Here is a 13890-nt window from a genome sequence, read left to right as displayed (position 1 = left end):
AACTTACTTGACAAATAAATTTAAACAACCTCTAAAAATAGTTTAACTTCTTTATTAAAAATGATATAATTATTTATTTCCTTATAATGATAGAACTTTTTGTTTACATGAAACAGTTTTATAATAGCCCCAAAACCATCACCCATTTTACAGATTATCAATTTCCCCTAAACACATGCTCCATCTGAACCATGGCTCAGATAATGGCTCCCTTGGGACAAATGAATTCAGCCACACTTGTCTTTGATGTTCTTGTTAGCTCCTAAGAATTTATCACTGACAAACAACAACTTTGCATTGTCAGTTGATAGAATACTTATAAAAGAAAATTTTTTTTTTATTAATTAAGACATAAAGACAAAAAATCTCCATCTGGATGTATTTATATAAATATATTTTAGAGTGTTTTCTATTAATTAATTAATAAAATCTGTAAGGATTACCTCCCTTACTTTTCAACATCAGTGTACAATATATAGAATAAGGAAAATGAAAACTGTCATAAAATCATTAAATCTTGTCTGATCTAAAAAAAAATTGCAGGTGCACATCTTCAGATGTTGTTCAACATATGTACAAATTTTCAAACTGTTCCATGCAGTAATAAAAAATTCTATAGAGGGGACAAAGTTGCGTCTACAGACAGACAGACAGACGGACAGGGTGAAACCAATATACCCCCCTAAACTTCGTTTGCGGGGGTATAATTATGTTTACACACGGCTAACCGTCGTCTGAGAAATAACATCGTAAGGTTAATGACAAGAAGGCCCATGGCTTGTACAGACATTTTCTGTAATTTCAAATTTTCTCCCGCACCTATTCCCGATGTATTGTTATTTATCAAGTAAGATCTTCTTGCCAATTTAAATAATAATACAAAGTACTAGACTACTACACATAAGCGCACAGGATAACCAAATAATATTATGTTTATCTCTAACATCCTTGAACCTGTGATGATAATGGTACGATTCCACCGCGTGTATGGTGGCACAGATGTCTGACATTGTAATATTCATTTTAGAAATATGATAATTTTTTGTATTACAATAGTAATTATCGCAAGAAATATTTTTTACACCATCCATGCAGCTGCTTGTGCTTCCCTCTCGAGAAATAATAACGCTATTTCTAGTGGTATTTAGCATTATATGAAAATAACATGAAGTTTGATGACAAAAAACAATTTTACTTGATGACAAAAAACGTAAAATTGTAAAATCGTCAGTTCTTCAGTACTTTGATTAGATTTTTCTCTCATTCATTTATCATCTCCACATTCTCATATACTAAATGGTTCTAATAGATTTCTGTTGAAAAGGGCACCAAGTGCCCCATTTATATCAAACTCATTGAAATCACTGACAGGATATTTTATTACTTTATGCATCAATTACCATCGTTGTTCACTACTCATTCCGGCAGTGAAACATCGCGCCCGATGAAAATAAAATCGTATAATCGATAATCTAATTTACAAAGAAAATCTGTTGCGCGGACGCGCCGAATACGGTTTAATATATTGCACTATTTTTTGTATCTGTAATCATACGTTAAAATTACAGGGTAACATTTTAGTGGTTCGTCTGTTGCATCTCAAAATCGCCTGCTTCCATCCATCATGACTTCGAGCAGTGGTTCTCATAGAGTGGGGTAAGTATATGATTTTAATAGTATACCATCTAAAGAATGATTTAAAGAAATAGTGTTTGTGTAAATCAATGCTCTACAAAACTTTGTAAGTGTACCTCAAATAAGTTATTTTTGCAGAGATATTCTGTACTATAAACAGCACAGGCCTCTGAATTCTTATATGTAAGTGTGGGAATTAGAGAGATGTTTATACCATGTCTATAAATTGTATTTATATAAAGATAGGAAACACGCACATTTTGAAACACAATAAAATCCACAGTGGTTGGTGATTAAGTTTATGTATGGATGTAAAGATATAAATTTAAAAAAAACATGAAATATGTTCTATTTAGCTTAAGCACTTTCATTGAAGACATTGTAGAGGCCATGTCCCTGGAGTCCTTCAAGGATCCAGAAATATAAAGCTCCCTAAGGATGCAGTACACGAGGACTCCCCCATCCTGCACACGTCTTTTAATCAATGTAGGAAAATGCCGCAGCAGCAACCCTTCACCTCAATGGAGGAAGAAGAAAATATCATTTTTACAGATAATTCCATTTTGGTTTAAAATATGGATAAAATGTTTTTCTTTTTCCATGGTCTTTGAACATTACTCTCACTCAACAGTTGTGTTAAATTGTTTATTGCTACAGAAAACTCAAACTGTTATTACTGGTTCACTATTTAAATGATGTATTACTAAGGTACTTACATTCACAAATTTATTGCATAACTTAGAAAATTATCCAACTTTCTATTTTCAGAAACAACTAATGCTTATTGGGCCAGAAATGCTGCTAACTAAAACAGCGTCACTGGAGAGAGAAGAACATTGGCCTGTATATGGTATCTTGGAAATACAGAGACATTCCGCAGTGTTTTAGATTGATCTGGTGTAAAAATTCACAGAGGTCGTGCAGAGGCATCAGATTCTCAAAAATGATGTCCATGACTCTAGAGTCTGCAGAAATAACCCTCTTCCTGATGCTCTCCAGAATCTCCCAGGTATAGGACAAAATTGATTCGTAATCTTATTACACAGACACTGATATATATAGTCCAATAAATTCAAATGTTGCATTGTTGGGTTTGCATAGTTATTCATCTAATGTTAATTGTAGAACTGCTGAAAATTATATAAATATAAGAAATAAGGAATCATTCTCTTTGTGCTTCTTTGGATTTGATCACGCCCCGACCGACATTATCACCTCATCATGCTCAAACTATGTACTTGCATGGTTTGTCAGATATAAGACAATAATAGAAGAAACAGTGACACTGGATATGACTGCCAAACCATTATAACCAGATGGATGATCTATTAAGAAGTGACCCTGCGGTAAACCCCGTAAGTTTGGCATCATCGATGCAAGCTGAAGGTAAATAACCAACCAAAATGTTGCATGTTCAAGTTCATTTCATTCTCTCAATGCATACAATATACGTGAGGTACAATTTTATATGCCCATACATCCACACAAAAACATACCACACACAAACATTGTGTATCAGAGAAACAAAAGCAGCTAGGATTTGTTCATTAGTTACTGTAATCGACAGCACTATGTTCACATTGGAGAACCAACCACTAAATGATAACGCCAGAAAAAAGACGACAAGAAGAACCATCATGGATGGTGGCATAAAGAACAGAGTTAAAAGCCATGCACACAGAGCGCATGAAGTTAGAGAGGCCTCAGGGAGAAACTAAAACTAGAGGAAAGGAGGATTTACAAAAACTTGTAAAAGACAATTAAAATTCATAATAACTGATGTGTTCATTTATTTATATACCTAATTGATTATTTTTTTCTTCATTTATTTATTTTAATTTTTATTTATTTATTAGCATACATTTAATGTGTCAAATCCTCTCGTTCATATGATGTCATTGATAGCTACAGTTTACGTATCTAGAAAAAAACTAGATTAAAATAATAGACTCGAATTTTTGGGCTTCAATACAGAGAATTTGGAAGAGTACTGTCTTTTGTTTTATATATTTTAAACATCATTGGTACTTGAAGATTACCAATTTGTTTTTATTTTTTCTCAATCAAGCTTGGCTAATTAATAGTCAACGAAAATTTCTTTAAAAAATTCTGGAAATCATCTGAATTTTTTTGGTTTTACAATATTGCGCATGCGCATTACATTCAAGCTTAATATCACATTTGCATGGATAAACTCAGAAACGATAAAACAAATGCGTGTAAATTTTCATTGGAATTTTTTTTTCTGTTCAACAAAGAAAATACGGGAGATAAATCTTTAAGAGACTTTGACACGATTTGAGATCAAAAATTTTAGTTTATTATGTATAAAATAGTTAACTTGTGCATTTTAAATGATTGACAAAAATATTGAATGTTAAAGTCAAGTTACAAGCAAGATACAGAAGTAAGAATTGATTGTTACGTAAACAAAGCTCGAGTGTTGTAGATGTTTACAAAAAATGTAATGTCGAGAATAACCATATCTTAGACAAAATGGAATGTAAAAACAATTTAAACCAATTCGATATCCTCATAAATACTACTATCACAAAAGAAAGTTCCATTTGACTGAAACTTACACCAATGCAACACATATGTAAATCAGAGTACTGAAAGAACTGAAAGACGGGGTCAAATTTATCAATTTTACGATAAATTTTCTTTACCCATGCTATCTGGAAGTAGTTTTACTCCTTTTCATATATTCCTACGCTTGAAACTACTCGATCATTGTTCTTTTGTTCCGTTTTTTGTGATAAAATAATTTAGAATATTACATTTGCGAATCAAATTTGACGAGACTTCTAAAAAAAAAAAAAACCCCAAAAAACTCACTGAAATAAACTTTCATAGATAAAATCGTTGAATCAATTTAGAACTATTTCTTATGAGTCCGCGAATACTCCAAATGCATTCGTACATCATCGGGTCATTCCGTAGAAAGGCCGGGTGTAAATAGAGTAAGAAGTAGCATCAATCGCCTCATTCGTTTTTGTTTGAGTGAAATGTTAGACTAATCTTAGAAGCATTAAAAAAATGATTCAACTATTTTTCAAATATTGATTCATATTTATCAAATCTGTGTACAGAACGGTCATAGCAATTTCTGCACTATTTTTCTTAGCGTATATTCAATTGATGTGTTCTACGCGTGCCATCCGGTTTGAGTCTCCGACTGACAGTAAACTAATAGACGAGGGCACGTGACCCCGTCTAAAAATGACAATATTCGAGCTTTGTTTACAAAACAGAAATTATGAACTCTGTATCTTGCTTATAACTTGATATTTGACTTTCAAATTTTGAGATAGCATTATAATCCTCTATATTTATCATTATAAACATTGAAATTGGAAATATAAAATTTAAAAAGAAGATGGGGGGAATAAGATGGCGCAACTGCCTATTTGGTTTAGTCGTAAAATACAATGTTAAATTTAACATTTCATTTTTTCAATTAAATATATTTGATATGTTATAATACAAGTTTACAAAAGGGTAATTTCTAATTATATTCGATTCAGTTTGAAATATTTCAATAAACGATAAGAAAAAATAATAAACGTTAAGTTTTGGTGGTATCGAACCAACAACCTAAAAACCCAAGTTCTTAGAAGTTACCTAATTTCTAGTGCCATTTCATTCACAACAAATTGCGTTCTTTAAATGCTATATGAGACGTTGGCCAAGAATTTAAGGACTTGTATTATTTTTCTAAAACCTTCAATTGTTGAACTACAAAATGACATTTTTAAAGTATAGTGGGTCATCTCTCCACATTTTTGTTGATTAAAATCGGTTTAAATTCCATTTAACCGCATTTAAATATGGAGCTCAGACCCACTCTATAAAAGAAAAGGCAAGTTATAAAAATGACACTATTTCGAGGTTTTGACACCCATACGCCAGTTTAAATCAACCTATTGCAATTATTTAAAACATCTAAGAGTTACAAACCGATGTTACGTTAAATATCCATTGTTTTTTTTTTTATTATTTTTAAAAAAAAGTATCAGATTTAATGATATTTTAATTTTGCAGTATCTAATCATTCCTCAAATGGGTATTTTACACGCCTTATTCACCCATCTTCTTTAAGTCAAATCGTGTCCAAGTCCCTTTAACACAGTGCATTTACTATGGAAAAAAATCCCGAGAGTTTCGAATGTCAACATTGTGTGTAAAACTTTGTTGAAAAAATGTTGAATTCTGCAATTATAGAATTAAACTTTTCGAAGAAAGGTATTTACAGCTTCAAAATGGTTTGTTATGAACAATTTAACTGTTATTTAAAATGCATCTTTATTTTCTCAAAAATCGTTTTGGAGCGATTCTGCAATTTTCTGCTACATTACGGGTCAATGGGATGCATTTTTTTCTGTGGTGAAAGTCTTTTCCGAGCACAGTTAGATTATTCCAACTCAGCAGAATGTAGTTAAATCAATAGCATTATTGTCTGCATGGTTATGCAAATGTCAACAATATACGGTGTGTCGATGTATCTATTTCATAAATGTCCGATATTATATGCAGTGTCAACCACAGGTCAAAGTCTAGTTTAAAATAAAATTCTTAAGCGAATTTACAAATTCAGATATTTAATACATACATATTGTAGAGAAAAAAATACTTTACCTACATATAACTATCAATCAATTAATTACAGTGTAAAAAGATCATTATTCATGTATTATTTTTTGTAATTAAGTTAAGTTTTTGTAATTGATTAAGATGAGTGAGTTTAAACAATCGTTAAATTTGTTATGAAATTTTGAATGCAAATGATCAAAATAAAATAATGTATAAAGCCCTCTCGTATCCAATATTTTCATCTGATATTGTCAATTTCTGTTGTCACAAGTTACAAAATATGCTCCATCGATACAATTTTGATTGGTTCCGAAGAAAATAATAAATATCACAATGTTACTTTTAATTTGTTAATGTCTGAATTGAACGACCTCGTGTGGACAGAATGGCGGCATTCTAAGATCTATAGGCCAATGCAGGCATTTGACGACTGATGGTCTACACAGCCAATGCAGGCATTGGACGACTGATGATCAAGAGTCAATGCAGGCATTGAACAACTGATGGTCAACTAAGCCAGTGCATGCATTGGACGACTGATGATCAAGAGTCGATGCAAGCATTAGACGACTGATGGTAAAGAGTCAATGGCAATGCAGGCATTGGACGACTGATGGTCTACTAAGCCAATGCAGGCAATGGACGACTGTTGATCTAGAGTCAATGCAGGCATTGGACAACTGATGATCTAGAGCCAATCAGGCATTGGACTACTGATGATCTAGAGTCAAGACAGACATTGGACAACTGATGGTCTAGAGCCAATGCAGACACCGGCCAACTGATGATCTAGAGTCAATGCAGGCATTAGACGACTGATGATCTTGGGTCAATGCAGACATTGGACAACTGATGATTTAGAGCCAATGCAGACATTGGGCGACTGATGATCTAGCGTCAATGCAGGCATTGGACAACTGATGATCTAGAGCCAATGCAGACATTGGACAACTGATGGTCTAGAGTCAACGCAGGCATTGGACGACTGATGGTCTAGCGTCAATGCAGGCATTGGACGACTGATGATCTAGAGCTAATGCAGACATTGGACAACTGATGGTCTAGAGTCAATGCAGGCATTGGACGACTGATGGTCTAGCGTCAATGCAGACATTGGACAACTGATAGTTTAAAGCCAATGCAGGCATAGGACGACAGATGCAGGGGTGTGCAATTACAAAAATTGGCTACTAGCCCAGGGGCTACTGGCAGTAGCAAAGTAACTAGCCCAAAGTTAAAACTTACTAGCCCAACATTTTCTTCATATCAGTTGAATTAAAACTTTAAACAATGTCAAATAGATAATAATGCAAACTATAAAAAATTAGGTACTGTTATTTTATTTTTAATCAGTTTTATTGAATTACGATCAGTAGTATCCAACTGCTGATTATTGTTATCATCAAGGCGATCAAACGAACGTTTACGCTTACTTATCGTCAGGTACTTCTCCATGTTTAAAACAAAGCGTCATTGTCATGCGGACCAGCGATTAGTACGCACAATGAACATACATTAAAGCTAATGAGAAATCTTGATTTTGCATAACAGTTAAGTCGTACATAAAATCAGTCGACGTTATAATGACACTTTGACTTACGGAGTTCTGATTTCGTTTATCATCGTTATTATTTACTAGCCCGACGGGCTACCACAGTGAGGATTTCTGCTAGCCCGACCCCTAAAATCGGTAGCCCGGGCGTCGGGTGATGGTAATTGCTCACCCCTGAGATGGTTTAATTATTCTGGATTTAATGCAGGATTGTTTCACCTGGATGACATTTTGTTTGTTTAGTGATGTTTTTAATGTAGATAATCTAAGCATGAGATGTGCTTTTAGGGATATTAAGAATTAACGAAGAAAATGATTAGAAAAGTATTTTGAGTCATTGCTTGCTTTGAACATCCTATGCATAAAATAAGAAACTCCTACGTCTAACGTCCTTGTACATTTGTCTTTTTTGCTCAACAGGATACTGTATGTAACATAACGTCAACTTCTGAAACAGAGCTTGATTTTGATTTTAAAGAAATCAAAACACTTGTTTTAATTCATCGTTTTTAATAAAGTTTTCTATTACAAGACCGGACCATTTCATTCCTGGTGTCTACTCCAATTACAGTTAGACCTTTCTTCACTCCAGCTTGTGGTGCTTCACCTGAAAGACATAAATGTAATAAAGAAAAAAAAGGTTTACATGTGTATGCTGCCTTTAATGCACAGTTCCAAACCAGGTTATTACATGTATATCTAAATAGGTTTGTTTCTAATATGCTTTACCTTTTCCACAGTGAAGTACCATTAGATTTCCATTGTTTTTGGTGATGCGTGAAAGAGAAGCTTTTCATAGAACGCTGACTTAATATTTCCTTCGATCAGGGCTGACAAACCTTTGATGCCTGTTTTGCTGGATGTGATGCAGAGAAATTGCTGGGTGTAGTTACCTTTAATGTGTTTGCTCATGTTAAAATATTCAACTTAAAATTAGTTTCAGGTTCGAAATTACTTAATTCTTTTTTTTAAATGTGATGAATTACTTAAATAAGATTGATAAGTTTCATGTTACAAATGATTACAGATACAATGTTTTAATTGCAATGAATTGGGCCTATTTTATAGTTTAAAAGTTTGATGAAATGTTTTGTCTTCAAAAGATTTGCAACTGTACTCCCTTTTTCTGTTGAAGAGGACAACCACCAGTGTAACTTTGTTTGGATACATTAATTCTACTCCTTTCTTTGTGTCGCTGAGACTGGCCCACGATGTTATTAATACAAATGTGTGTTCCTCATAGTGAGGGGAGGTCCATACAGATTCTGAGAAGTGTTTGCCACTCGGAATTAATAGGTTTAAATAAAACATTTCTATAGTTTTGCATAAGTAAATATCAGTAAGTTGAATAAAAAAATTATAAATTCACAATGTAAATACCAGCAATTATTATAATCAATATATACAACTACGAGCATTAAATTAAAAAAAAAGAAGTGCTTATATTGCATGCCTAAAAAATCTTGTACAAAACAATATGTAGTTTACTGTTACAAAAAGTACTTACTATTTCCTCGTTGAATACAATGACATCAACAGGATTTTCTAGGCTGCCCCCTTTTAAGAAATTTAATGGATCACCTTGGAAAACCAAAGGTTTCGCCCTTAAAGAGGGATCTTTCAGTCTTCTTTCCACAAACTGGCAGAGCCTTTCTCCTGGAACACCCCTTTTAACATCACTGAAAAGAAAGAATATCAGGTGGTAAAACTTATGTAATTTAGGGCTATTTTTTACATCTTTCCTTCACCAGATTTGGAAGTGGACCTAATACATGTATACTTTATGTAAAATTATCTGATTAGTTTATAATAAATTTATAAAGACATGTATCAACTAGAGTATCCCGAATTGTTCTCCTATGTATTTAAGCTTTAAAAATTGGTCACATTCAAGCATATTTGCATGAGGTAAGATATGACTTTGTACCTACCCAATGAACTGACTAAGTTCTTCAGCCTCCTCCTCTGTTGACCAAAATATATCTAGCGGTTTTTTTCCCACGACATTTTGGTCAACTTACACAAAGCATACTCTATGTTCCTAGTGCCCCTTAGATATTCTGCTCCCTGTTTAAAATCATTTTGGAATCAGATGGTTTTTAAATGCCTTCTTTAAGAGGAATGGACAGTTGTGACCATCAAATTAGACTATAAAAATCCGACCTTAAAAAGAGCTTTGGGTAATGATATAGAGGGATATGTAATTCAAGGCTATAAATGAAATCTTTATAAATAACTAAAACTAAATAGCAGTTAATATGACTAAAATGATTCCATCTAAAAGGACTATATATGGTTTGAGCCTAAAATGGCCCCCTAAAATGAACAATGTCATTTTACTGTAATTCTTTGTTTCATTTGTACAAATATACATTTGAAGTTTTTTCATAATTTTCATTTTCATTTTAGTGCCCACAATTTAAAAAAATGACATCATAAAGTTTACCTTTTCCCGCCATTTTCTCATTTTTAGCATAAAGTGGCTTGTTTTGAGGCAGTTTTTCTTTAAGGAAACATTGAGCGACTGCTTGAACAAACAAAATATTTTCAACACAGACGTATCTCTCCAATACTTATAAGTGACTTAAAGTTCGTTCTTGTTCAAAGAGTCGCTCTATATTTCCCATTCGAAAAAAGATAAGAAAAATGTCAATTTTTGATTGATTTTGATTGAATTATAAAAATAGCGTCACTTCTGACGTCATATACAGCCAGTAAGTGCATATAAATCAAATAAATAGGTAAAAAACATATTTCATGTCAACTCTTTTATAAAATAACACACCAAAGTAATGTACCTGAATCATTTTAAAAATAGCGAATTTTGGGGGCCAAATTTGACTAATATCATATATAGTTCTTTAACAATTTAATTTGTTGACAATCACGCCACGTTGGAATACAGTAACATATATTCATGCAATATCAAATATTATCTTCAATATAGGTTTATAGGAGGAAAGATATTTGCAACTGTAAAATTAGCATCTTAAAAATATGTACCTTTGTCACTTCATCCAGATCATACTTTTACTGGTAACTTTAGTTACCATCTGTACAACAGTTTCCTCTGGTAAGGTCATTAAAGCTATCAAAGTGTCATATATATATATATATATATATATATATATATAATAGGCACAAACATTGCAATAACTCTCAAATTGACATATACCTGCCCATTGTGAATGATAAAGATACACATAAAGCACAGAGATATTCACCTTTTTGGAGCTCCACCTCCGCCCCGACCGGGGCTTGAACTCACGACCTCTGGAACCCATTCTCCTAGCAATGAACGGCCACCGCGCTAACCACTGGGCCATCTAGGCAAGACAAAAATCAAAAAAATCAAAAACTAGATGATGATGAGCTGACATCCACGGTTATTGAAACAACTGTAGTTCGTAAAAATGCATTTACAATTTTGACTTCTGCAGCCAATCATGCCAAATATTTACCAGATAAAAGAAAGGAAATCAACAATAAAACACGTATGTAAAACGATATTATAGAATGGCTGCGTAAAATGAATGTTGGATTCACATTAGTTAACATAGACACTTTTGGGATAGGACTTGTCAATTCCATGTCTCATGGTTTGTGGTACATACAAAGGAATCATGACACATTAGCAGACATGAAGCCCTGTTCTTGCACCACTCAAACATTCTAAAACTTATTATTGTTCGGAAAAGCGAAAGAGAAAAAAGGTAGACTTCTCTGTGTTAAATGAAGATACACTCCGAAATCACTCGACAACAATTATGATGCTGGTTTTTTTTTTCAAAGAAAACAGTGGGCAGCTGTTAAACAGGTTTGTCACACCATTCCATATTTGTTAAATTTTTGAAGCTATAAATATAAAATCCTATGTTTTTCAAGTGGCTCAAAACTTTACATATACTTATTTAGGTACAAATGCATTAGATATATTGATTACCTTTTTTGAAATGGTATATAAAAACATTCACAAATGTAAAAAAAAAAAAAAATACCATACACGAACAATGAGAAGAGAGTTCTTAAGTATGGTTGGAAAACAGATATATGGAAAAATAGGGTTCCTCAGGGAAGAATACAAACGTTTAACTGGTGATAACTTTTTGAAGTGTGAACTATTTTGTAAGCGAAATGGACAAGAGAATTACAAATATTTAAGAAATGAGCGATTCTGATTTAATATGTCATATGAGAATCAACAACACTGGTAAGCCAGAGAAATATGAAGTTTCTTGAAGAATGTCAGAATTAACATCGGTTCAAAACTGGAAACAGCTGGATAGGAGACATGATGCAGTGACAAAAGATTATGATGTTGTAAGTTAACACATTTAGCAAATACATTCTCAGTAAAAGATTTTTATGAACAGGTTGTTAGCAAGTGTCCAGAAAATACGCCTATACAATCTAAAGAACGGCTAAGCCTACAGTTCTGGCCCAGAAATTGTCATTTTAAAAGTTCGTTCAGATATACTGGTATCCTTAAAGTGAAACTTATGATCAAGAATCGTCAGTTTCCCAAGTCACACGAGGACATGCATTTTGCATCTGCTTTATTTAGATATGAAAAAAAAAAATTCTGTTTACGTTTTAAAGAGCACTGTAATTTACTTTGTGTAGATGATAAACATAAAATTAAAGTTTGAAAGCCAGGATATCCAGTAGCAGCAGCTGAAAGATGAAAATCTGTTCTAGTAGCCATGGGAAAACGATTTGAAGTTAGTGATAATGACTTTACAAAATTTTCTATCACTCCAAGGATTGCGCTTTCTATGAAAACTCCTGATTCTATCGAAGAAACATTTTATGTTGGTAAAGTTTCAGTTATCCTTAAAGAATCTGTATTTGAACTGTCTTCTCCCTAGAGGCATGCCGCTGAAATGCTTCCAGTTATTGATCACACAAAGCCAATAGTGATTTACAGCGATGGTGGCCCTGCTCACCATGTTACCTGTGGTAGTGTTCAACTTTCTTTTAAAAATGTGTTTTTACAGGGTTACTTTGATATGATTGTTGCAGTGAGAACACCCCCTGTAATAGCTCGAAAAACCCTGTGGAGCATATAATGTCAGATCTAAATCTGGGATTCCAGTCGGTAGGTTAAGTGCTTTAAAAGCTATAGACTAAAATCTGTAACACTATTGCAGTTTTAAGGCTATAGCTTTAAAAAAATAATGATCTAAACTTAAATTTATTTCATTCTACAAAGAATATAATATAGCAAGTTTTATAAAAAAAAAAATCATGATATTAATGATCATTTTAAATGCTTATATGATGTGCATATATAAACATGATTCTATTGACTTAACCTCCTTCTCTGATTCCCCTGGCATCATTCTTGTCCACTACAAAAGTAATGTCTTGATGGGAGTCATCTTCAAATGTTAATATCATATTTTCATAAATCCCTAACACGATCAAAACTTAAAGTCAAAGTTAAAAAGAAAAATGCTAATGACCATCTCCTTGATCAGCCTTTGTCTCTGGACCACTGAGTTTTCCCTTAGACTAATCGAGGTAACAGACAATAGAAATGACTTTTCCTGTAAAGGGTTTGCTCGCGAACATTAGCGAGCGCCGCGTTGTTGAACACGCCTCCGCACTTGTCCTCCACTTAAAGGGGCATGGTCACGATTTTGGTCGAAAATTATTTTTCCAATTTTCATTTTACAATGCTTCATTAAGGCATTTTTAATCTGCGACGAAAATTTGAATGTCATTTGTTGAGTTATAAGCGAGTTACAGAGCTTACAATTCTACGCTACGTAAACAAAGTTTTTGTTTACATTTTGAATGTTGAAGTGAAAATTCCAGTTTTAAACCTCAAATGAATGTGTTAATCGTTAGGAACTGTTTAATTATGCTTAAAATGAATAAGGAGATAGACAAATCAGCTTGGAAATGATTTTTACTGGTATATTGAACCTATGTAAACAAAAACAGGGCACGAGCCTTGTTTACATGACGAAGAATTGTGAGCCCTGTATCTTGCTTAAAACTCATCGACTGGCACCCAAATTTCATTTGATCATTAGAAATCCATTCCTAAGGCATTTTAAATAATAAAAACAGAAAAATAAAATTTGACCAAAATCGTGACCATG

The 13890-nt window shown here is 33.1% G+C and overlaps 1 long non-coding RNA gene across 1 annotated transcript; it reads right to left on the bottom strand.

Moving 5' to 3' along the window:
- Positions 1–8905: 8905 nt before the first annotated feature.
- LOC117690869 (uncharacterized) lies at positions 8906–9906 on the bottom strand. Its single transcript, XR_010714204.1, has 3 exons — positions 9712–9906; positions 9288–9459; positions 8906–9045 (listed from the first exon to the last, which is right to left on the bottom strand). It is a non-coding gene; the product is annotated as an uncharacterized lncRNA (long non-coding RNA).
- Between the last annotated feature and the right edge of the window lie 3984 nt (positions 9907–13890).

This window comes from Magallana gigas, chromosome 5 (genome assembly GCF_963853765.1).
Source record: "Magallana gigas chromosome 5, xbMagGiga1.1, whole genome shotgun sequence".
In the NCBI taxonomy this organism is placed as follows: domain Eukaryota; kingdom Metazoa; phylum Mollusca; class Bivalvia; order Ostreida; family Ostreidae; genus Magallana; species Magallana gigas.
This window is presented reverse-complemented; position numbering and strand designations above follow the sequence as displayed.